Here is a 27471-nt window from a genome sequence, read left to right as displayed (position 1 = left end):
CCACACTTGGAATGTTGGGTACAGTTCTGGTCACCACACTACCAGAGGGATGTGGATGCTTTGGAGAGGGTACAGAGAAGGTCTACCAGGATGCTGCCTGGTATGGAGGATTTTGGTGATGAAGAAAGGTTGGATAGACTGGGTTTGTTTTCACTGGAATGCAGGAGGATGAGGAGTGACCTTATAGAAGGCTATAAGATTGTGAATGGCATGGACAGAATGGAAAGTGTGAGGCTTTTTTTCCCAGGATGGAGGAATCAATTACTAGGGGGACACAGGTTCAATGTGCGAGGCTGGGGGGAGGGTGGGGGGGGGGGGGGGGGAGGGGGGCTGGGTGGGTGGGTGGGAGGGGGGGGGGGCTGGGTGGGTGGGTGGGAGGGGCGGGGGGAAGGTGGTGGTGGTGTGTGGTATGTTTAAAAGAGACATGAGAGGAAAGGTTTTCACACAAAGGGTGGTGGGTGCCCGGAATGTGCTGCCAGAGGAGGTGGTGGAAGCAGACACAATAGCAGCAATCAAGAAGCACCTGGATGGATACATGAACAGGAGGGGGACAGAGGGATACGATCCTGTAAGTCAAGACAGTTTTAATATGGAAGGACAAAATGTGTCAGTGCAGGCTTGGAGGGCCGAAGAGCGTGTTCCTATGCTGTATTGTTCTTTGTTCTTTTGTCTACCTCCCACAGATCCCAATTACCCCACAGTGGAAGTCTCACACCTTTGGCTCACACTGGCCTTTTTTTAAGACATTGCTACAAACCTCACCACCATTGAGATGCCAACAAAGGCCAACAGCCTGATGCACATTGCCTCTGACCTGCCTGTAAACCCTAAGCATGGCCATTCTACCCTTAGCATTGCCAACAGACAATGAAATGACTGCAAATTATACATACCTGCATCATTAAAATTAGAATCCCTATAGTGTGGAAACAGACCCTTCAGCCCAACAAGTCCACACCAACCCTCTGAAGAGTAACCCATCCAGGCCCATTCCCCTACCCTATATTGCCTGAGACTGGATGGATCCCAGGTCCCTGGCACTGTGAAACAGCAGTGCTAACCACTAAGCCACCATGCTACCCTTTGTTAATTATGTTAATGCCTGCTTTGTGTCCTAGTATCCTTTCAGGACATGACTCCAATGCTTTCTGCCATCAAACTGACACTGACCCTGCCCACCCTGGGATTGTCCCAGCAAGGTGCCAGTCATATCTTACAGTGATACTATCGTCAACTGGCTCTATTTGGTTGCCATGGGCCAAGAGTAGGATGAAAGGCAGGTACAACACTGAGGGCTGAAGGGAGTGTACCAGCCTATACTGTTCAATGTTCTATAAACCCCTGAGCCTTCATGTCCCCTTTTACATCTCCCCCATTTCCTGTGCCCAGTTCCCCTGTGTGGTGACCCACCGCACTGGCCCACTCTGCCTCCAACTGTTCTCCCCATTCCCCCCTCCCTGAACCCTGGCATTAGACTTTAATGATGCCCCCCCTGTTCCTCCATGTTCTTCCTGAGGAGGCCACTGTGGGGTCCCTGCCACTAATAACCTGAACCCCACTTCCATAGCCTACCATGCCGTATGATGATGTTCCATCACAACTCCTGTACACCTTCAGTTTGTCCCTGTCACCTCCCTTCATCCCACCTCCAGAAATGCTTCTTACATCCCCATAGCCATGACTGTTGCACCCCTTTTGGCACTGAGCATACCCCCAGTCCTATACCTACAGACCCTCGCTTGCTTCTTCCTTTGACAGACAGACCCCTAGACATCTGACCGACAGCAACAAGCAGCCCCTCGAGATGACTGACCAGCCCCTTGCCTGCTGTGTTTGCAGCTCCCCGACTGACAATGAGTGATTCCCAGTCCACTGTTGGTACTGGTCTGAGGGACTGAACATTCCCTGTACTGATTGTAACGGGTCAGCCAGATGGATCACACAGAACATGAGTGACCTGACCGGGGCTATTAATGTGGTCCTATCAGGGAGCCCTGGCTGACAGATAGAAACAGGAGATTTGTCCTCATTTCCCTGAAAACTGTTTGAATGGTAGGGTTTGGGGCCTGGCTTTGCTGCTCCTTTCCCTTGTAAAGCAGCTGTTAATGCTAACATTTTTTTGTAAACAGTGTATTGTTTAATAAAATTTTTAAAAACTAGGAGATTTAGAATCTCCTCAGTTTATGGGGATTGACTCAGTAGTGGCTAGGCCAGAGTCACTGTGTTACTGTTGCTGTTGGTTTCTGCTTTTTTGGGGAGAACCTGATTCTGAAACAGGCTGGTTTACAAAAGCAGTTTTGTTAACTGGGATTCCTTTTTAATCAGGACTGATTTCTAAATTGCTTGATTTCCACAGTCAATGTGTTTCAAGTCAGGGAACTATAGACTGGTGAGTCTGACCTCGGTGGTGGGCAAGTTGTTGGAGGGAATCCTGAGGGACAGGATGTTCATGTACTTGGAAAGGCAAGGACTGACTAGGGATAGTCAACATGGCTTTGTGCATGGGAAATCATCTCTCACAAGTTTGATTGAGTTTTTTGAAGAAGCAACAAAGAGGATTGATGAGGGCAGAGCAGTAGATGTGATCTATATGGACTTCAGTAAGGCATTTGACAAGGTTCCCCATGGGAGACTGATTAGCAAGGTTAGATCTCATGGATGACAGGGAGAACTAGCCATTTGGATACAGAACTGGCTCAAAGGTAGAAGACAGAGGGTGGTGGTGGAGGGTTGTTTTTCAGACTGGAGGCCAGTGAGCAGTGGAGTGCCACAAGGATCTGTGCTGGATCCTCTAATTTTTGTCATTTACATAAATGATTTGGATGCGAGCATAAGAGGTACAGTTAGTAAGTTTGCAGATGACACCAAAATTGGAGGCGTAGTGGACAGCGAAGAGGGTTACCTCAGATTACAACAGGATCTTGACCAGATGGGCCATTGGGCTGAGAAGTGGCAGAGATAGTTTAATTCAGATAAATGTAAGTTGCTGCATTTTAGGAAAGCAAATCTTAGCAGGACTTATACACTTAATGGTAAGGTCTTAGGGAGTGTTGCTGAACAAAGAGACCTTGGAGTGCAGGTTCATAGCTCCTTGAAAGTGGAGTCACAGGTAGATAGGATTGTGAAGTAGGCGTTTGGTATGCTTTCCTTTATTGGTCAGAGTACTGAGTACAGGAGTTGGGAGGTCACGTTGCGGCTGTACAGAACATTGGTTCGGCCACTGTTGGAATATTGCGTGCAATTCTGGTCTCCTTCCTATCGGAAAGATGTTGTGAAACTTGAAAGGGTTCAGAAAAGGTTGACAAGGATGTTGCCAGGGTTGGAGGATTTGAGCTATAGAGAGAGTTTGAATAAGCTGAGGCTGTTTTTCCTGGAGTGTCAGAGGCTGAAGGGTGACCTTAAAGAGGTTTATAAAATCATGAGGGGCATGGATAAGAAAAATACGCAGTCTTTTCCCTGGGATCGGGGTGTCCAGAACTAGAGGGCATAGGTTTAGGGTGAGAGGGGAAAGATATAAAAGAGACCTAAGGGGCAACATTTTTATGCAGAGGGTAGTACGTGTATGGAATGAGCTGCCAGAGGAAGTGGTGGAAGCTGGTACAATTGCAACATTTAAGAGGCATTTGGATGGCTATATGAATAGGAAGGAATTGGAGGGATATGGGCCGGTTGCTGGCAGGTGGGACTAGATTGGGTTGGGATATCTGGTCGGCATGGACAGGTTGGACTGAAGGGTCTGTTTCCATGCTGTATATCTCTATGACTCTATCGCTGGTTACAGCTTGTGTGTTACTCTTTTTCCCTTTATCTTGAGAAAAGGACTATGCTGATTTTATGGCAGGGGTTAGCCCCTGCACTCTAGTTTTCTTTCTTCTTTTTTTGAATGTGTTTTCACTTTTGTTTGGTGTTTGGACTGAGGCCCTTTCCAGATGAGCTGTTACTGTGTGTGTAGTAAGCCTGACCCTTTATGGGTGACTCAGCCTCTAGAGAGACTGAACACCTGTGTGTGTGCTGGGAGGTGAGCATTTGCTGCCTTCGGGAGTGGACTAAACTCCTGTGAGTTAATTACAACTTTATAGTGTTCCTGTGAGTGGGCCTGGTCCTTTGTGGATGGATCATGTCTCCATGGAGACTGAACACCTGTGAGTGTGCTGTGGGGTATGTATTTGCTGCCTTCAGGAGTGGACTCCACCCTCGGTTGTGGACTTTGTTTTTGTAATGGACTCTGTAGTTTGGAGTGGACTCCATTTCTGACTTTTTATACTGGAGTGGACTCTGTTCCTGAGAATGGACTCCATATTTTGAAGAGAATTGTTTATGATAATGGACTCTATACTAGAAAGAACACTGTTGATAATTGACTCTGTCTTGTTGCTTGTTGGGTTTGCCACCTGCATTGTCTTGTGTCCCTGGGTCAGGCAGGCTTCACTGTGAGCTGGGAGGCTCATAGGTTGTCCTGAAAGCTGTCACCCTGCGAGCCGGAGGGTGGGTAGGCTGTCCTGTGAACCTGATGGTGAGTAGGCCATCCTGATGGCGGTTGCCCCAAGAGCCGGAGCGTGGGTAGGCCGTTCTGAGCGCTGTCATCCTGAGAAGGGGTAATCAGAACGTGCTGTCCTAGAGGTGCTCGGAAGGTGTGTCTGAGCGGCCAAAAGCCAGAAGGTGGGTAGGGGCAGGCTGAGATCCAGAAGGCTTGTGGGCTGCCCTGCACGCTGTCAACTCTGGGGAAGAGGACGGGCTATCCTAGAGGTGGCTGGAAGGTGTATCAGGGCAGTCCACAGGCCAGATGGTGCATTGGGGTGGGTGAGAGCCCAATGGTACATAGGGGCAGACCGAGAGCTGGAAGGCGGATAGGCCGTCCTCAGCGCTGTCACCCCAGGCAGGTACCGGGACGGGCTGTCCTAGAGGTGTCCAGAAGTTGTGTCAGGGTGGACCGAGAGCTGGAAGGCGGGCAGGCCGTCCTCAGCGCTGTCACCCCGGGCGGGTAACCGAGACGGGCTATCCTAGAGGTGGCCAGAAGTTGTGAAGGGGGGTTAGGGAAGCAGCATGGTGGGTAGGCTGTCCTGATTGCTGTCATCCTGGGGGAGGGTGGGGGAGGCGATTGGGGAAGCAGGACAGGCTGTCCCAGAAGTGGCCAGAAGGCGTGTCAAGGCGAACTGAGACCCGGAAAGGGCATGGGACAGACTGAGAGCCAGAAGGGGCGTAGGGGCGAACCGAGAGATAGAAGGGACATGGGGCAGGCTGCCTTAGAGTGGCCGGAAGGTGGGAGGGACGGGTGGCTTGCTGGGGGAGTCTGTGTTATACGCATTGTTTCTTATCTAATTAGACTGTCTTGTATGTATTTATTACTGCTCCTTTTGTGATGACTGAAAGTGGGATTTAAGGCTTGCCCTCCTTTCCCTGAAAACTGGTTTGAGTTCTGACTTTGCCTTTTCTCTCCCTTGTAAATTGCTGTTTCTTGTATACAGCTTGTTAATGTTAACTGTTTGTAAACTGTATTGTTTTAGAAAAAAATAAACTGGACTGTCAGTGGTTGAAGGGCTGATGAAGGGCTTTTGCCCAAAACGTCGATTTCGAAGTTCCTTGGATGCTGCCTGAACTGCTGTGTTCCTCCAACACCACTAATCCAGAATGTCAGTGGTTCTGTTCACTCTGAGAGCTGGCTCTGAAGGAGTTGGATCAACGTCAGGGATTCTCCATGTGTAAATAAAGTGGGACTTGCTGACGGGATATCAGCCTGGGTGGAGTAATGTCATTCCCTGGACTTTAACTGCACAAATCCCCTGACTGTGCCCAATCCAAGCCGATACCTGACTGTTGGCATGGCCCTAGAGTGAGTGTGAGCTTTCCCTGGGATTGAAGGTTCCAGCACACCCTGATAAACGGCAACCTTCCCTCAAACGAGCAGAAATTGCCGGAGAAACTCAACAGGCCAGCCAGGTTCACCTGACAAAGGAGCAGCGCTGCAAAAGCTTGTGATTTGAAATAAACCTGTTGAACTACAACCTGGTGTTGTGTGACTTTGTCCCAAACTAATACTCAATACATCCTGAAGATCAGTTCACCACTTCTCTCCCTCACATTTCTCTCATTTGGGAAATTCTGTGGATTGAAAAATCATCCATAATAAAGGACATTTCAAGAGGTTCCTCAGAGATTTAAGAAGGTACTTTCTAAGTGTAAGACTTCCTAGGGAAGGATTGGGAGACAGTTCGTCTTGGTATAGTTGTCTTAAAGTGCCTGGTTCAATAGATGAAGCAGAGAGATAAGATGGCATGAGTTTGGCAGGTTACAGAAGAATTTAATCACCCATCTGTCACCTTGCCTGTAGGTGTTCCATTCCCATAATAAACTGTTTCAATTGATGATAGCCACTAGGAGCAGACACCTTTAGTGTTCATTTATCACACGCTTCACATTAACCCAAGGGCTTTATTATGCTGTCTCGCCACCCTGGAGACTACAATTGATTTCACCATCTGGACAAATGGGAAGATTATACAGAACTGAAGTAGGAAGAGCCAATTAGGTCTGAACTTAGGTAGTGAAAACCAGTCAACACTCAAATATCCATGTTATTTTTATTCTCCAGTAATGAGAAGAACAAGTATTTCTGTCAATGAGGTAAGCCCAGTTAGTCTTTGTATGCCTGATGTATAGTTGTGTCTCTATGTGAATATCTGTGTGTGTTAGTGTGTTGGAATGTAAATGGGTTGGACATGTAAGTGTTTATGTGGTCACATATTTGAGAATGTATCAGAGGGTAGTGATGAGAGGGATTCTGGGAAAAGTTGTCTCAGTCCCCACGACTGCATCTCATTCAAGGATGACGATACTACCTTTGACCAAGGCTGCTACACCTGCTCCCCTTTTCACTCACACTGTATCTGCTGAAAGCCTTATAAACTGGGATGTTAAGTGTCCAGTCCTGTTTTGGCTTCAGCCGCATTCCTATCATTGTGACCATGTCATTTTCCCATCAGAGCAATTTCTACTTTCAGTTTTTAAAAAAATTCATTCACAGTGTGAGGGGGCCACTGGCGAGGCCAGCATTTATTGGCCATTCCAGGACACTGCTAAGAGTCAACCACATTACTAAGGGTCTGGAGTCACGTGTAGGCCAGACCAAGTAAGGATGGCAGTTTCCTTCTCTGAAGAACATAAGTGAATCAGATGGGAGTTTTCCCAACAATCATTAATGGATGCATGATCATCATGAGACTCTTAATTCCAGATTTTTATTGGATTCAAATTCATCCCATGGTGGGATTCGAACCCAGATCCCCAGAACATTATGTGGGTCTCCAGTGGTATTATCACTGCCCTGTGATAATACCACTAAGCCACTTCTCCCAGTTTTGTTCACTATACTCCTTCCATTTACATAAATATAATTACACAATTCTTTTGATATCAGGGCCTTCGCATTGCCCTTCTTAGTCTGGGGAACAAAACAAAACACAAACAGTTATGAGGAAGTGTTAGTCAACCCTGATTTCTCTCCACACATGCTGTCAGACCTGCTGAGCTTTTCCAGCAATTTCTGTTTTTGTAAACACAGACCTAATTTGCTCTTCCTACTTAAGATCAAAAAGGCGTGTTTTGAGAAGTGTTTAAAGGAGGAGAGGGAGTTGGGAATGGAAGAGATTTAGGGATAAAATTCCAGAGTTTATGGCCCAAGGAACAATTACCATTGATGCGGTGATAAAAATCAGAACTTCTTCGGAGGTCGGGATTGGAGAAGTGTGAAATCTTGGACAGGTATGAGGCTGAAAGAGATAACATATTACGGGGGGTGCAGTGATAACATGAAGAGATTTGGAAACAAGCTTGGGAATTTGAAATACAGAATTTTTGATGACCTTAAGTATATGGAAGGCAGACCTTTTGGAGACTGTCCAAAAGTTCACACAACAGTCAACTCAAAAAGCAAGAATGCCATGAATAAAGGTTTTAGCAGCAGATGAACTGAGGTGGGACAGAGTTGAACAACCTTATGGATCTGGAAAGAAGCAGTTATTTTAAGTAATTCTTTTTCAATTCACCCGTGGGACATGGGCATCACTGGCTGGGCCCAGCACTTACTGCCCATCCCTAGATGCTCCTTTGAGAAGGTGGGAGTGAGCTGCCTTCTTGAACCGCTGCAGTCCATGTGCTGTAGGTTGACCCCCAATGCCCTTAGGGAGGGATTCCAGGATTTTGACCCAGCGACACTGAAGAATTGGTGACATATTAAAGGAACTGCAATATGCTGTGAATTTACAGCCAAAGGTCCATCTTAAGTCAAACATGAGACTAAGGTTGTGAAGAATCAAGTTTAGTCTCTGATTGTTGCCATTGAGAGGCATGCAGCCACTGACTAGTGAGCAATGTTCATAGCAGAGAATGAAGACAGTGGGAAATCAGAGCAATAGGAGGCCATTTAGCCCTTCACTGGTTAATCTTCTACCTCAACGCCATTTTCCCACACTACTTTCATATCCCCTTGATATAGAATTATCAAGTCATAGAGATGTACAGCATGGAAACAGACCCTTCAGTCCAACTCGTCCATGCTGACCAGATATCCCAACCCAATCTAGTCCCACCTGCCAGCACCCGGCCCATATCCTTCCAAACCCTTCCTTTTAAATGTTGCAATTGTACCAGCCTCCACCACTTCCTCAGGCAGCCCATTCTATATACACACCACCCCCTGCGTGAAAAAGCTGCCCCTTAGGTCCCTTTTATATCTTTCCCCTCTCACCCTAAACCTATGCCCTCTAGTTCTGGACTCCCCCAACTCAGGGAAAATACCTTGTCTATTTACCCTATCCATGCCCCTCATGATTTTATAAACCTCTATAAGGTCACCCTCATCCTCTGACACTCCAGGGAAAACAGCCTGAACCTATTCCACCTCTCCCTATAGCTCAAATCCTCCAACCCTGGCAACAAATACCTTTAATATCCAGCAATCTATTGATCCCTTGAGTGTACTCAATGACTGAGCTTCTATTGCTTTCTGGGTCAGGAATTTTAAAGATTCACCAACCTCTGCATTCCTCTTCATCTCAGTCTTCAAATCCTCTTCTTCTAAGACTGTGTCCCACGTTACCTCGACTTCACAATATTTATTTGGAGGAGAATTTTGCTCTTCCAGTACTAGGTCCAGAGCAAGCAGTCTGCTAGTTTCGAGATAGCTCACGAACCAAGAGAGGAGTGCTATTGAGGTAAAGCTGGGGTAAAGTGTCAAATTTTACGGGGCAAGTGCAATGGAGATCAATCCCTGCTGTTGCCAGAGTCATCACAAAGACTTAGAAATGCTGTTAAAGTGCAACAAGTCCCCAAATTACCGGTTAATGGACCTGAGTTAATGGAAAATACAGGCAAGGTTGATTACACTTAACAAAAACTACTGCTGACTTCAGATAAATAGATTCTAAGAGCAGGCAAACAACTATGAATGCTAACATAACTTTACTAGTTATAGCTTCCTACACCAACATAAAAAAAAGATACAGACAGACAAAAACAATTGGTTCTAAAGGTAGGTGGAAAAAACTGGGGAACTGTTTATTAGCACCTTGGGATTCAATGGTGTTCCTTTTAGGGTGTAGATTTACTCGCTGAGCTGTAGGTTTGATATCCAGACATTTCATTACCTGGCTAGGTAACATCATCAGTGGTGACCTCCAAGTGAAGCGAAGCTGTTGTCTCCTGCTTTCTATTTATATGTTTCTCCTGGATGGGGTTCCTGGGGTTTGTGGTGATGTCATTTCCTGTTCGTTTTCTGAGGGGTTGATAGATGGTATCTAGATCTATGTGTTTGCTTATGGTGTTGTGGTTGGAGTGCCAGGCCTCTAGGAATTCTCTGGCATGTCTTTGCTTAGCCTGTCCCAGGAAAAGACACAACCCTCTCTCCCTCGTAGCCCTACACATGGAGGAAATAAAACACCATTTCGACTTGGACAACACATCTATCCTGGGACAGGCTAAGCAAAGACATGCCAGAGAATTCCTAGAGGCCTGGCACTCCAACCACAACACCATAAACAAACACATAGATCGAGATGCCATCTATCAACCCCTCAAAAAATAAACAGGAAATGACATCACCACAAACCCCAGGAACCCCATCCAGGAGAAAGATATAAATAGAAAGCAGGAGACAACAGCTTCGCTTCACTTGGAGGTCGCCACTGATAATGTTACCTCGCCAGGTAATGAAACATTTGGATATCAAACCTACAGCTCAGCGAGCAAATCTACACCCTAAACCTCAACCTGAGCTACAAACCTTCACAAACCTTGCAGGCATTCCTTTTATTTACTAAGTCCTTCAGTTAGACATAGAGTAATACAGCATGGAAACAGACCCTTAGGTCCAACCAGTCCATGCTGACCATAATGCCAAATTAAACCAGTCCCACCTGCTTGCCCCTGGTCCATATCCCTCCAAGTCTTTCCTAATCATGTACTTATCCAAATGTCTTTTAAACATTGTAATTGTACCTGCACCCTCCACTTCCTCTGGAAGTTCATTCCACACAAAAACCACCCTCTGTGTAAAAACATTTGCCCCTCATATATTTTTAAATCTCTCTCCTCTCACTTTAAGAAGGTGCCTCCAATCTTGAAATCCCCCATCCTCAGGAAAAGATAATTACCATTAACTCTATGTATAAAACTAATTATTTCATAAGCTTCTGTAACGTCACCTCTCAAACTCCTACACTCCAGTGAAAAAAGTCCCAGCCTAGTTCTCTGGTCTTTTCCTTCAGATCTCTCAGTTCTTCAAAAGAGGTAGAAGTAATTGGTACATCGACTGCAAAGACTCTCAGTTAATGGTTAAATGCTATAACTTACAGCATTTAGCAGTAGATCAATAAACTGGCTTTCTTTGAGTTTTCAGAAGAGGGAAATGCACACATCACATTGCAGCAGTCCAAGGCTTAGCATTCACATGCTCAAGCTGATCCAGTACACAGGATCCATGCAGATAGTTGTCAGCTTTGGCATCCACAATTGTGCAATTCCATAAGCCAATCAGCAACCTGTTGCCAGTCGAATATCACTTTGTATACAAATCCTTGGATCCAGGCCATCTACCAACACCATCCTCCACTGCTTGAATAAAGCAAGAGTGCAAACACCACCCACAATAAATTTCAGTGACTTGCTTTTTAAAAGTACAGCAATTCCACCCTCTTCTGCTGTAAAACAGAATTTTCCAGTTCAGCCTATGATTAAAAATGCAAAAAATAAAATGAAGCAGTGTCTTCATATGCCTCTATTCAAAAAAAATGAGATGCCATTTCAAAACTACATTTCATTGCAAGATTTGTGATACACAAAAAACCAAAACATGAAACTATTTGGGGGGGGGGGGGTTGGTGGTGGTGGTGGTGATGGTGATGGCCAAGTGGCATTATCTCTGGACTGTTAATCCAGACACCCAGGTAATGTCTTGGGGACCCAGTTTTGAATCCTGCCACAGACGATGGTGGAATGTTTAGTCATTTTTTTAAAAATCTGGAATTAAGAGTCTGTTGATGATCATGAATCCTTTGTCAATTGTTGGAAAAACTACCTGGTTCACTAATGTCCTTTAGGGAAGGAAGCTGCCATCCTTACCTGGTCTGGCCTACATGTGACTCCAGACCCACAGCAATGCTCTCTGGGTAATTAGGGATGGACAATAAATGCTGGCCTGGCCAGCGATACTCTCATCCTGTGAATGAATGAAAAATAATTGTCTTTTCTCTCCTGTTAGCAATCTTGGTATTCCTTAAAACTTTGATTCGAGAGCATTTTACAATGCCTCAGTGATTATATTACCTTTTCCAGAAATGGGGAATAATCTTTACGTCAATAGTTGAAACAAAAGACTCCATCTGAATATTTGTTCAAATTTTAAACTTTGCAATGAATGCCAGGAGTTCATGATTAGTGAATATTCATGTTTTTTTGTTACCGTGTTGGACAGACATTTCTAGGTATTGAAGAACCAATAATAATCTGAAAGTCTTTACTTTTATTATACCTCCTTTGAAAGTTAATTTCTTGGAGAAGTAACCAACTGACTTTCCTATCTCCAATTCATCACCCTGGATCAAGTCAACCCCCAGACATTAGCACAAATTGCCATTTTGACAAGTCTATGAAATTCAGAGGTGGTCTGATGAACCTATTTGTTAAAATTGCCTTCATTGTCTCAAAGACTGCTTGGTATTCTGCTGACTGCATCACTTTTACGTATTTCCTTAACAAATTTGTGTTGCGCTGCAATTATGCCTAAACTTCTGGAAAACTCACACAATCCTAAAAACCTTGTGATTTCTCATTTCGTTTTAGGAGCAGGGAATGCCCTGTTAGAGCCTTCATTTTCATTGTGCTTGGCAACACTTGACCTTCCCCTACGATATATCCAAGATACTACTCTTGCTTTTGTGAATTCCCTTTGGAATTAATTTATTACTAAGCCAGACTGCTGTAATCACTTAAGCAGGTCTTCTACTTGTCTCAAACAGTGTCGTAAAGTCTATGTTCTGAAGAAGGTTCACTGAACCTGTTAACTCTGCTTTCTCTCCACAGATGCTGCTGGACCAGCTGAGTTTCTCCAGCAATTTTTGTTTTTGTTTCTGATTTCCAGCTTCCATAGTTCTTCTGTTTTTTTTCTTCTTTAGGGGTGAAGTCTAGTTGCAGATGAACTGGATCCTAAAGGGATGTGTATGAATCGTGATTTGGCCAGAAACAAGTAGCTGACTGGGATGTGGAATGCAGACAGCTATCAATGATAAAGATCTCCGGTTTGCCAGCAGCTGAGTGGTTGACTCCTCGTTAGCTGAACAGTTTGTGAGTGCGAATGTTCAGGTCAGAAGCCATCAGATGTCTAAAAGGGAAGGAGCTGCTTTTGTTCTGAAAACTAGTGAAAGGAGGAAGACTGACAAGCAGTACACTAATCATCAAAGGCATCATTTCAGAAAACCTTATGGACAGGAACCATTAAACTTCCCAGTTTCTTGCATCAGTCTGTAGGTGTGTGCAGTCAAAGTCAGAAGTCCCACAACACCAGGTTATAATCCAACAGGTTTATTTGAAATGAACAAGCACTTGGAGCGCAGCTCCTTCATCAGGTGAAGTGGAGGGAAGCGTGCAAACACAGACTTTATAGGCAGAGAGATCATTGTGTGTTGTAATGGGTAGATTTATAAGAAGTTTATACTCTTAATGAGTAGAGCTATAGGCATATGGTTTATCTTCAGTTAGAATCTATTTAGAGTCATAGAGACTTAGAGCTGTACAGCATGGAAAAAGTCTCTTCGGTCCAACCCGTCCATGCCGACCAGATATTCCAACCCAATCTTGTCTCACCTGCCAGCACCGGGCCCATATCCCTCCAAACCCTTCCTATTCATATACCCATCCAAATGCCTTTTAAATGTTGCAATTGTACCAGCCTCCACCACTTCCTCTGGCAGCTCATCCATACATGCACCACCCTCTGCGGGAAAATGTTGCCCCTTAGGTCTCTTTTATATCTTTCCCCTCTCACCCTAAACCTATGCCCTCTAGTTCTGGACTTCCCCATCCCAGGGAAAAGACTTGGTCTATTTATCCTATCCATGCCCCTCATGATTTTATGAACCTCTATAAGGTCACCCCTCAGCCTCTGACACTCCAGGAAAAATAGCCTCAGCTTATTCAACCTGTCCCGATGGCTCAAATCCTCCAACCCTGGCAACATCCTTGTAAACCTTTTCTGAACCCTTTCAAGTTTCACAACATCTTTCCAATAGGAAGGAGACCAGAATTGCACGCAATATTCCAACAGTGGCCTAACCAATGTCCGGTACAGCCATAACATGACCTCACAACTCCTGAACTCAATACTCTGACCAATAAAGGAAAACATACCAAACGCCTTCTTCACCATCCTATCTACCTGTGACTCCACTTTCAAGGACCTGCATTCCAAGGTCTCTTTGTTCAGCAACACTCCCTAGGGCCTTACCATTAAGTGTATAAGTCCTGCTCTGATTTGCTTTCCCAAATGCAGCACCTCACATTTGTAATGAAATTTGTTTATTTGTAATGAAATAGTAAGTTCTGTAAAGAAGAGAACCCTGAACTGTATTTTGTGTCAATCTGAGTCTAATATAGACAAGGTTTGTTCACTAACACAACGCGACACAAAAAGGAGTGTTGGTGTGACTTCTCAACTCAGATGGGTGTGTATGTGCACAGGTCATTGAAAATGGTAGAACAGGTGAAGAGATCAGTGGACAAAGAAATCAGTGTTGTCAGTTTTATGGATATGGGCGTGGGTGCAAGAGCAAGCAACTGATGTTGAACTTCTACAAGACACTTATTAGATCACAACTAGTGTATTCTGTAAAGTTGTGGGAGTCACATTACAGGCAAGATGTGGATTCTACAGAAGCAATGTACAAGAATGGTTCCAGGGATGAGAAACTTCAGTGATGAGGATAGATTGAAGAAGGTGGGACTGTTCTCCTTGGTGAGGAAAAGAAGACTGAGAAGAGGAGAGGGAGAAAGCGTTCCCGCTCATTAAAAAAAATTAGAATGACTACTGCATGTTGGCCTTTATTTTCTATCATATTCTTATACTCCAACCCCCTTTCTCAGCCTGCTATACTTAGAGTAAAGGGAAGACCTTTTTAGAATAGAGATAAGGAGAAATTTCTTCAGCCAGATGAATCTATGGAATTTACTGCCACAGAAGGCTGTGGAGGCCAGGTCATTGAGTATGTTTAAGGTGGAGATAATAAGGTTATTGATTGTAATGGGGATCAAGGGTTACGGAAAGAAAGTAGGAGAATAGGATTGAGAAACTTATCAACCATGATTGAATGGCAGAGCAGACTCATTGGGCTAATGGCCTAACTTCTGCTGCTATGTCTTATGGTCTAAAAATTTTGTTTTGCGAGCAGTTCAGGCAGACCTGCAACAAAAGGTAATGACCCTTCCTCTGGGTCAGAGGTTCTGGGTTTGAGTACTGCAACATGATGGCAGTGCAGAAGTCCTCAAAACATGGCCCAGCACATAGATTAGCAACCTGTCAACCTGTGGCAGGAGGCAAGGGCGAAAGAACTTCCTGGTCAACCGATGGTTGATATGGAATGATAGCCCTCAAACCACAACAAACAAGGACATAGAATCATAGAGTGCTTAGACAGAGTGAGGCATTAGGTTACACTGCACAAAAACTGTGCAAAGCCAGATCAACATTAACAAGATAAGCATTATTTGAACTTAGAGAATGCATTCAGCTGTCCAATAATGGCAGGCACAGTCTAATAGTAACAGGGTCTCAAGGTATTCAGTTGCAAGTTGAATACTCATTCTTCCAGTATTGGTCAAGCTTTAAAATCATAAAATTATAGAACCCCTACAGTGTGGAACAGGCCATTGGGCGAAAGTGAGCACTGCAGATGCTGGAGATTAGAGTCAAGATTAGAGTGGTGCTGGAAAAGCACAGCAGATCAGGCAGCATCCAAGGAGCAGGAGAATCAACTTTTCGGGCAAAAGCCCTTCATCAGGAATGACAAAGTGCTTTTGCCCAAAATGTCAATTTTCCTGCTCCTCGGATGCTGCCTAAATAGGCCATCAGTGTGAGTCCACTCCGAAAAACATCCCATCCAGACTCAGCACACTACCCTATCTCCATAACCCTGCATTTCCCATGGCCAATCCACCTAGCCTGCACATCATTGGATTGTGGTCTTTCTGTGAAAGTCACAGAAAGAATAAATCTCACCCACATCTTTGTCTTTACTGTTCTCCAGCAATTACAATACTGCTGGCTCAGATTTTACTCTTGGAAATGAAAAGTTGCCAGCAGCTATTATAACTCAAAAAAAAACTTACATCAACAGAGTACCAAGCCCAATTCAACTAATTTAATCATTCTCCATTGGTGAAATGGGTCGGGGGTTAAGAACATTGCACAGGGTCTACCAACAGTGATGAAATCCATTTACTCAGGTTCCTACCCAGGGAGTGACAGCAAAGTTACAACCCCCACACCCACAAGGTGATTAGTGAGGTGAACACAGCATTATCTGCAGGTCAGAGCGAGGGCTAATACTCTGGGTTAGTGAGGGAGGTTTGGGTAGTCAGGATTAGTGGAGAGGATGTTGCTAATTAAAACTGGAAGCTCTTATGAGCTGCAATTCAGAGGAATTGAAATCATGAATCAAACAGAGCTGGGAGATAACATAATCTGCAGGTACCAATTATCAATTCAGAAAGCAAATACAATATTAAACTTTATTACAAACAGATTAGAGCATAAAGAAGTCTTGCTGCGATTTTATATTGTGTAACAATGCCAGATCAGGAGCATGCTGCGTATGTTTTGGTCTCATTTTGTCAGGAAGGTCATGCTTGGGTTGGAAGGTGTTGTCCCATGAGGATGAGGGATTATCCGGAGTAGGTTCATAATCCCGAAAGTTTAGATATGTGAGAAGTGATTGAATTGAAGTATAAATTCTTAAGGGATTTGTTAGGATAGACATTAAGGAGTTTTATGAGGCTCTCAATAGGTTTGCAAATGCATGAGCCCCGCAAGTGCATCTGTAAGCATGTCCATTGGTATAAGGGGTAATGATTCTTCTTCTGGTTCAGAGATTCAATGAAGTGTAGTCTCCTCACATGCTACTCATGTTGGAGGCCTTCTGATCTCTGCTGATTAGATTCCTTACAGTGTGGAAACAGGCCCTTTGGCCCAACATGTCCACTTCGACCCTCCAAAGAGTAACCCACCCACACCCAGTGCCCTACCCTATATTTACCCCTGACTAATGCACCTAACACTATGAACAATTTAGCATGGCCAATTCACCTGACCTGCACATCATTGGACTATGGGAGGAAACCGGAGCACCCAGAGGAAACCCACGCAGACACGGGGAGAACTGCCATCATATTGTGATGGGTTTGAGTACCACAGCATGATGGCAGTGCAGAAGTCCTCAAAACATGGCCCAGCAGATAGATTACCAACTTGTCAACCTATGCAATACACCTATGGCAGGAGGCAAGGGCAAAGGAATTTCCTGGTCGCCCAATGGTTGTATGGAATGATAGCCCTCAAACCACAGCCTCTGGTGATCTGTTCCTGGAAAAAATAAGCACCAGACACAGAAATAAGCACATGCTCCGTCTTGCTCATGTTAGACATGGGTAAGCCTCTAAACATAAGTATGTGAGGACAATGAGAGGCACCCAGGAGGCAATAGAGTTCAAATTGGTGAGGTGATGGCCTATGGTATTATCACAGGACTGTTAATTCAGAGATCCAGATAATGTTCAGAGGACCCTTGTTCGAATCTCACCATGACAGATTGGGGAATTTGAATTCAATAAAAGAAAAATCTGGAATTAAAAGTCTAATGATGACCCTGAATCCATTGTTGGAACACCCATCTGGGTAATGAATGTCCTTTAGAGAAGGAAACTGCCATTCTTACCTGGTCTGACCTACACATGACTCCAGACCCACAGTAATGTGGGTGACTCTCAACCACCCTGTGGGCAATTAGGGATAGACAATAAATGCTGCCTAGCTAGTGACGCCCACATCCCATGAATAAATAAAGAAAAAAATGTGTTTCCATGAGGAAAGTGGGTGGGGCTTTTAATCAGGACCTCTACCTCAGTTACTTCGGGAAGATAAGAAAGTCAAATATTAGGGATAAATCAAAATGAGTCTTAATGTTTCAGTCCAGTTGAGGAAGTGATGAAGAGTTAGAGGTGCTATCTTTTAAAACAAACATTGAATCATGGTGCAAGTTGCCCAATCAGGTGCATGTAAAAGATCTCATGGCACTTTTTCAAAGAAGAGAGTTGAATTGTCCCTAGGTTTCTGATTAACACCTACGTCTCAATTAATGGCACAAAAACAGATTATTTGCGCATTAACACATTTGCTGTGTGTGGAATCTTGCTGTGCACACATTGTTATTATGTTAGAAGCAGTAGCCAGTGACTACACTTCAAAGTACTGCATTTTTCTTCATTTTAACTCTAAACCTCTTTGGGAATTGCTGGCATGAAAAGTGTTACTTAAATGTAAGTCTTTCTTCCATAAAGCCTTGAGGAGTTTCGAAAATGCAGAGATTATATTAGGAAGGAAATTAATAAAGCCAAGACAGTGCATGAAAATATATTAGCAAGTAAAATCCAAAAGTAACAGTTCACATATTAATGTAAAATGAAGCTCTGGAGAGGATAAGCAGAATGAAAGAGGGGAATTGAAATATCTCTGAATGTAAATAAATCACCGGTCCAAGATGAAATGCTAAGAGAGAGGAAGAAACAGTGCCGGAACTGACCATTATTTTACTAAAATCTTTGGCAACAACTGTGATATCAGAGGACTGTTAACATTGTTTAAAAAGGGAGCACCTTTGCGTTACTCAGACTGAGTCCTGCCAGAGCCACGTGGCTCTTCCCTTTATTAAAGCTATTGTTCAAACACAGATGAAAAAAAATCAACTCAAGGTGAGAATGACTGCTTTTGACATCAAGGCAGCAATTGACTGAGTGGCATTAAGGATCATTAGGGAAATTAATGTCAATAGACATCGAGGGCCGAAGGGCCTGTTCTGCGCCATATTGTTCTAGGCTCTGCTGGTGAAAGTCATACCTGGTACAAAGTAAGACGGTTGTGGTTGTTAGAAGTCTCCTCTCCAGACGTCCCCAACAGTACCCTTCCACTGACACTCTCATTCGTTTGGCCGAACAGGTCCTCACCCTTAACAATTTCTCCTTTGAATCCTCCCACTTCCTCCAGACCAAAGGCGTAGCCATGGGCACACGTATGGATGGGTCCCAGCTATGCCTGTCTCTTTGTTGGCTATGTAGAACAGTTGATCTTCCGTAATTACACCGGCACCACTCCCCACCTCTTCCTCCGCTACATTGATGACTGCATTGGCGCCACCTCGTGCTCCCGCGAGGAGGTTGAGCAATTCATCAACTTCACCAACACATTCCACCCTGACCTTAAATTTACCTGGACTATCTCTGACACCTCGCTCCCCTTCCTGGACCTCTCCATCTCCATTAGTGACGACCAACTTGACACTGACATTTTTTACAAACCCACCGACTCCCATAGCTACCTGGATTACACCTCTTCCCACCCTATCTCTTGCAAAAATGCCATCCCATATTCCCAATTTCTCTGCCTCCGCCGTATCTGCTCCCAGGAGGACCAGTTCCACCATAGAACACACCAGATGGCCTCCTTCTTTAGAGACCGCAATTTCCCTTCCCACGTGGTTAAAGATGCCCTCCAACGCGACTCGTCCGCATCCCGCACCTCCGCCCTCAGACCACATCCCTCCAACCGTAACAAGGACAGAACGACCCTGGTGCTCACCTTCCACCCTACAAACCTTCGCATCAACCAAATCATCTGCCGACATTTCCGCCACCTCCAAAAAGACCCCACCACCAGGGATATATTTCCCTCCCCACCCCTTTCCGCCTTCCGCAAAGACTGTTCCCTCCGTGACTACCTGGTCAGGTCCACACCCCCCTACGACCCACCCTCCCTTTCTGGCACATTCCCCTGCCACCGCAGGAACTGTAAAACCTGTGCCCACACCTCCTCCCTCACCTCTATCCAAGGCCCTAAAGGAGCCTTCCACATCCATCAAAGTTTCACCTGCACATCCACTAATATCATTTATTGTATCCGTTGCTCCCGATGTGGTCTCCTCTACATTGGGGAGACTGGGCGCCTCCTAGCAGAGCGCTTTAGGGAACATCTCCGAGACACCCGCACCAATCAACCAAACCGCCCCGTGGCCCAACATTTCAACTCCCCCTCCCACTCTGCCGAGGACATGGAGGTCCTGGGCCTCCTTCACCGCCGCTCCCTCACCACCAGACGCCTGGAGGAAGAACGCCTCATCTTCTGCCTCGGAACACTTCAACCCCAGGGCATCAATGTGGACTTCAACAGCTTCCTCATTTCCCCTTCCCCCACCTCATCCTAGTTTCAAACTTCCAGCTCAGTAACTATCTCCTTGACTTGTCCGGACTTGTCCGACCTTCCTATCTTCTTTTCCACCTATCCACTCCACCCTCTCCTCCTTGACCTATCACCTTCATCTCCTCCCCCACTCACCCATTGTACTCTATGCTACTTTCTCCCCACCCCCACCCTCCTCTAGCTTATCTCTCCACGCTTCAGGCTCACTGCCTTTATTCCTGATGAAGGGGTTTTTACCCGAAACGTCGATTTCGCTGCTCGTTGGATGCTGCCTGAACTGCTGTGCTCTTCCAGCACCACTAATCCAGTAGTTGTTAGAAGTCAGTCATCTCAGCTCCAGAACACCTCTGCAGGAGTTCCTCCGGGTAGTATCTGAGGCCCAACCAGGGGTGTTCATCGATGATCTTCCCTCCATCAGAAGGTCAGAAAGAAAGATGTTTGTTGATGATTGCACAATGTTTGGACATCAAGGCTTTAGGCAATAACTGACAAGTAAGATTTACAATGATCAGACACTGAATATCTGCAACTAAAGAGAACCTAAATCCTGTATAATTCCACACTAATATATTGGCCCCAATTCCAAATTCATTCACACCTTGTCAAACCACCACGTTCACTGGTCCTATTTTATCATTGCTACAAATAACATCCTCAAAAACTCCATCACATTTGTCAAGTATAATTTTTCTTTGATAAATCCATGTTGACATTGTCAATTTTCTCATTCATTTCAATGTCCAGTTATCACATCCATGTATTCTAACATTGTCCCTACTCCTGACATCAAACAGGTCCTCATTCCCCATTCTTATTTTTCCTTCCTTTTTAAACAGTGGGCTTACAGTTGCTACTTTCCTGTCCACAGGAATCTTCCTAGAATGTATAACATTTTGAAGGATAACCACTAATGTAGCTATTATCTCCCTGTGCATAACTTCAACACTCTGGTATAAAGCCCAGCTGCTCCAGAGATTTATCAATCTTCATTCTCGAGTGCACCTTATTTTCATTCTTCGATTTGCTCACGTTGTAACTCAACTAAAAACGAATGTAGGTTACACTTTAAGTAAAACCTTACAGTGCTCCAGGTGTGGTCTCACCAGTACTTTATACAGTCGCAGCGAGATTTCCCCTCTCTTATACTCTAACCTCCTTGAAATAAGAGCCAACACACTATTAGCCTTTGACTTGCGATTTCCTGCAGTTTTTAAGACTGGAATCTATGCACCTTCTTCACTTCCACCAGTGCCCAAACCCCGGCTGTACCCCAGCAGTACTGGAGGTGGACTGGCCTTTGTTGATTCAGAATGCGATTACTGCCTACAAGCAAAAGAATTCAAACACTGCTCGAACTCCAGACAGACCTTTAGGAGGAAAACTGTGGGAAAGCAGATTTAGAAGCAAGTCTGGGATTTTGGATCTGTCTGGTGAGAGATGGTGGGTAGAGTGGGTCTGAGAGGCCCAGGAGGGAAGATAAAAATGAGGGTATGATCTGAGTGAGGGTACCTCTGATTGGTGAAGGGAATACCTCAAAAATGGAACACACGTAACCTGCGACCGGAAAACTGTCGGGTTATATGCCAACACCTGCTACATGTAAAATTGCAAAACAGACTGAATCAGGAACTGAGGGGATCTCATTAATTGGCCATTTAAGACTCTTAAAAGCCCCAAAAGCAGAAGGCTGATACATCTTCGCCTGCTGTAATGTGGGAGATAGGTAGGAAATCTAACTACTTTACAGGCATCAGATTCAAGAATGCGAAGAAAGGTCAGTAAAAGCCCCTTTGTACTTGGTGAAAAAGCACTAAAATCTTTCCCCCCTTCCCTGAACTGCTGAGACAGTTGATGAATTCCCCCACTAACCAGCCTCTGGCAGAAAGCCACTAACCATTCTCCAACCTGACTGCTGTTGTCTTGACTTTCCAAGGGCTTGTTGCTTCATCAAGGCAGTAAGATTAATGAGATCAATCTGTACGTGTGGCAGAAAATCAGCAAACTGCTCCCCTTTTAATCCAGACACATAGCCTTATTTCTTTTCAGAATTAATGAGGTTGTGGGAGTTGCTGGAATAACGAGGCAGCAGACGTGTGGGGCACTAACAAATGGCCAATTTGCAGCATTATTGATTAAATATCCCAATGATTGCATTGCTTTTCTTCATGCTAGGAGCATCAGTCATCCTATTAGCACGTCTGATCGTTACTGCAATCACGAACATGATCAAATCCATTACCTAAAAGTCGAAAAGGTAGGAAATAAAGAAAATAAGCTTAAAGATGTCAAAAATATGGTGGAGTATTTCTGGAGTGCAGTCACTGTTTGATGTAGGAAGTACAACACAATAAGCTCCCACAGACAACAATATGGCAATGACGCGATTGGCTGCTTTCTGTTGTGTTGTTGGAAAAGGGATAAATATTGACCAGGACTAAAGGGGAAACCCATCTCCTCTTCTTTAATCATTGATTTCCTGGTCATTGACTTTAGGAGGAAAGGAGGAAGACATATCCCATTCTACATCAATGGAGCTGAGGTGGAGAGGGTCAAGAAATCAACTTCCTAGGATTAATGATAACCAACCATCTGTCCTGGCCCTCCCACATAGATGGAATGGTCAACAAAGTACAATAACATCTCTAGTTTCTCAGGAGGCTAAGGAAAGTTGGCATGTCCACAGAACCTTCACCAGCTTTTATAGATGCATCATAGAAAGCATTCTATCCAAATGTGTAACAGCCTGGTACAGCAACCACTCTGCCCAGGACTGTAAGAAACTACAGAAGGTTGTGTGCACAGCCCAGACTACCACGGAAGCCAACCTCCCATCTGTTGACATCATCTGTACTTTTTGTTGCTGCGGAAAGACTGCCAACAGCATCAAAGACCCCTCCCGCCCTGGTAATGCTCGCTTCCAATCTCTTCCATTAGGCAGAAGATACAGAAGGTTAAACATGTGCTCCAACAGGTTCAAGAACAACTTCTTCCTTGCTGTTATTAGACTGACGGATAGACTCTGTAACTTCAATTGAACGTTGATCTTGCTTTGTGCACCTCCTGTGCATGTAACCTTGTGTGCCCCACTCTGCTGAAACACCCTAAGATCTGCATAAAGTCAGAAGTCACATGACACCAGGTTATAGTCCAACAGGTTGATTTGAGAACATTGGTCCTTCACCAGGTGAACTTGCAGCACTCCATAAGCTTGTGATTTCAAATAAACCTGTTGGTCTGTAACCTGATGTCTTGTGACTTCTGACCATGTCCACCCCAGTCCAACACCAGCACCTCCACATTATGACCTATGTGTCCTTGTTTGCTTCTGTACTGCACACAAAACTTTTCACTGTACTTAAGTACATGTGACTACAATAAATCAATTCAAATCAAATCAAATAGCCTCATGGGGTTACTTTACTTTCACCTCAGAGTGCAGGCAGAGCCTTATTTTAGTGTCTCATTTGAATGATGTCATCTTGTGTCTGAGGGCTTATTCCATTCTGCATTCATTAAACAAATTCAACGCAATCCTTTATCACAGGATAATAGAATTGTTACATTGCAGAAAGAGGTCACTCAGCCCATCATGTGGTGCTGGGAAAGCGCAGCAGGTCAGGCAGCATCCAAGGATCAGGAGAATCGATGTTTCGGGCATGAGCCCTGCCTGACCTGCTGCGCTTTTCCAGCAACACATTTTCAGCTCTGATCTCCAGCATCTGCAGTCCTCACTTTCTCCTACTCAGCCCATCATGTCTGCATTGGCTCTTTTCACGTCTTGACCCATTTCCTGCCCTTTTCGCCCCATTACCCTGCATGTTGCTCCAATTTAAATAAACATTTCCAGGCAGTACATTCTAGACCCTATCCATGTTGTGAAAAAATTTCTCTCGCCTTATATTTGATCTTTTAAGACTGAGTCCTCTGGTTATCAATCTTTTTAACAAATGGGAATAGTTTCTTCCTGTCTAATCTGTCCAAACCCTTCATAATTTTGAAAAAACTTCTACCTGATCTCCTCAAGCCATTCTCTCCAGTGAGTGGGTCCAGTCTCTCCGATCCTCATTTCATTGCTGGAATGTCCAACGTTATTATCGACATTTTAAACATATTCTCCAATGGAACAGAATCATAGAACACCCACAGTGTACTCCATCACTATCGAGTCCATATCACATCCCAACCAGACTCACCACCCCTACCCTATCCCTGTAACTCAGGATTCAATCTAGTTAGGTTTAGTGAGTTTCTGACAGTTTAGTTACAGACTCGCACAGGTTAGTTTCAATAATCTGTGATGATTTCCAATGATTTAGAGTGTCACCATGTCTTCCTCCTGTCACTTGTTTCTTCATCTTACCTCCCTCTTCCATGTAGGGGCTATCCTGTGCTGAAGCACAGTCTTACAGCTTGCAGATGCCCTCAAGACATTCGTCCAAGGGCTCTATTCTTGCACAAGGAACTTGCCAGCCAGTGACTGTAGGAGGGCAGAAGCATTGACCCCACCTGAAATACAAACACACAGGGAAGGCTGACGGCTGAGGCTACTGCAGGGACCTGTAGAGCAAAACCAGATTGATAATCCTAGCACTGCACAGTACTGAGAGCCAGCTGCACTATTCGAGGTGCCATGTGGTTGAGACAATCTCCCTATCTCAGGTGGATAGAGAAGATCCTCTGGTACTATCTGAATTCGAGCAAGTTTTGAGAAGATTTGTAGCTCAGATTGAGGTTTTGGATGTAGGTTTGCTCGCTAGGCTTGAAGGCTCACTTCCAGACATTTCATCACCGTACTAGGTAACATCTTCAGTGGGCCTCAGGTAAAGCACTGCTGAAAATTACTATTTATAACACAGACATATAAATAGAAAGCAGGAATTATCAGCAGTACTTCGCCAAAGGCCCACTGAAGATGTTACCCACTACGGTGATGAAACATCTGGAAATGAACCTTCCAGCTCAGCGAGCAAACCTATATCCAAAATCCAGCCAGTCTCCCTGAAACACACGATCAAAGAAGCAGACTATTTGGTCAGACGTGACAGATTGTGGAATCCTGCAATGAGCAACTTTGGTGCTGAGTTTGTCTGCAAAAGAGCATTATTCTCAAATATTATTATATTATGATGAGGTTCCACCTTAAACATGTATTCTCTCTGCAGTAGGAGGTCACTGGCAACAATAAAGTACAGTAACTGTGTCTGATGCTTGTCCTTTCTGCACTGATTTCCTGAGGATCACTGAGAATTCACAGCATGAGATGTTGTGAAAGTTGAAAGGGTTCAGAAAGGATTTACAAGGATGTTGCCAGGGTTGGAGGATTTGAGCTACAGGGAGAGGCTGAATAGGCTGGGGCTATTTTCCCTGGAGCATCGGAGGCTGAGGGGTGACCTTATAGACATTTATAAAATCATGAGGGGCATGGATAGGGTGAATAGCCAAGGTCTTTTCCCCAGGATAAGGGAGTCTAAAACTAAGATTTAAAAACTTCCTAAGGGGCAACTTTTTCACGCAGAGGGTGATGCATGTACGGAATGAGCTGCCAGAGGATGTGGTGGAGGCTGGTACAATTACAGCATTTAAAAGGCATCTGGATGGGTACATGAATAGCAAGGGTTTAGCGGGATCTGGACCAAGTGCTGGCAAATGGGACTAGATTATGTTAGGATATCTGGTTGGCATGGATGGGTTGTACCAAAGGGTCTGTTTCTTGCTGCACATCTTTATGACTCTATGAACACAGTTGCATTGGTTTTAACTTCCTTTGTACCAGCCAATGGTTCGTCCTCTTTGGACAAAATACTTTATGGGCTTTCACAAACCTTACAAGAAGCAGGTGGGGATGCTGGAGTTGTAAATTACAAACATCAGAGAGAAATATCTCAGTAATTCAGAAGAGGTGCACAGGGCACTGGTGAGACCACACTGGAATTATGGTCTTATGGTCTTATGGAATACTGTTCACAGTATTAGTCTGTACCTGAGAATATCTTTGTTCATTCATTTCACTGTCACTTTGTTCCAGCAAGTGATCCCAATGTGCTAGTTGTATGCAGAGTGGATCATAGGGGTTTTTTGTCCATTCAATGAAAGCCATCCATGAGAACTCGATTCTGATTTGCCAGGCTTCTTTCGAGAAGGAAATGGAGAGGCCAGTTCAACACCAGTTCACTCTGCAGGTTCCTGTCCTGAGAGTGTATAAACCCCAAGGCAAACTCTTTGCAAAATACTCACAAGATCCAGATTTAACAGAGAATTAAAAAGTGGGTCCAATGAAAATATTAGTTGAAGAGATTCCAATTGAAATTAAACCCATAAATCCACCAGGTTACGACAAACATATACCCATGAAACCTGTACAGAGGTTTTGGGTCCAAGCAAGTAGCTACACAGGTGATGGGAACATAAAATTGTAAATGAAGTCTTAATTCATAAGAGATGTAAATACATTGGAAGCAGATCAAAGAAGGTTTCCCAAATGTTTGGAATGGGGAACCATGTCGTGGAGGTGCCAGTGTTGGACTGGACTGGACAAAGTCAGATGTCACACGACATCAGGTTAGAGTCCGACAGGTGTGTTTCAAATCACAAGCTTTCTGGGCGCTGCTCCTTTGTCGGGTGACTTCAGTGTGATGCCTAACTTTAGGATAGGGAAGGTTGTCTTATGAGAAAAGGTTGAACAGACTAGGCCTCTTTCCACTGGAGTTTAGTCAGATGCACCTTGATTGAGACATCAATCAAGATCCTGAGGAGCATCAAAAGAATGGAATATGGAGGCGGTGTTTCCTCTTGTGGGACAATCTGGAAGTAGAGATCACTGTTTCAAAATAAGGGGTCATCATTTAAGGACGTTTTCTTGCACAGAGGGTCATAAATCTTTTGGAACTCTCCTTCTCAAATGGCAGTGGAAGCAGAATGCTTGAATATGATTAAGACAGAGATAAATTCTTGGTAAGCAAGATGGAGGGCTAAAAGGCTGTTGGAGGTAGGCAGAAATGTGGAGTAATCAAATTGTTGCGATCTTATTGAAAGAAAGCAGGCATGAGGGGCCAACGTCTGTTCTGAAGTCATATGTTCATGACAGAATTCCAGTATGTACTTGTCCGGGCTGTCTAGAGAAGAATTTTGACCCTGCACCTGTTGGCTCAGAGGTGGGAATGTCATCATTGAACTGAAGGCTAGCTCCATGGTAGAGTAAAAACGTACAGTCACCATTGCCCCAGCTCTCTTGTTAGAGTTTAACCTTAGGGTCAGGCAAAGGATGAGTGTGAGATGGTGGGACCTACATGGTAACCTCAGCCAGTGCGAGAATTGAACCCTTGCTGTTGGTGCTGCTAATGCATCACGATCCAGTCGCTCAACTGAGCGAGTTGGGGACATGCCAGACCTGAGCTTGTAGATAGTGCTAGAGTACAATGTTGCTGTGGACCCACAGTGCCTCATGGATGTCTAGTCATGAATTA

The sequence above is a fragment of the Chiloscyllium punctatum genome, chromosome 4 (genome assembly GCF_047496795.1).
Source record: "Chiloscyllium punctatum isolate Juve2018m chromosome 4, sChiPun1.3, whole genome shotgun sequence".
Taxonomy (NCBI): domain Eukaryota; kingdom Metazoa; phylum Chordata; class Chondrichthyes; order Orectolobiformes; family Hemiscylliidae; genus Chiloscyllium; species Chiloscyllium punctatum.
This window is presented reverse-complemented; position numbering follows the sequence as displayed.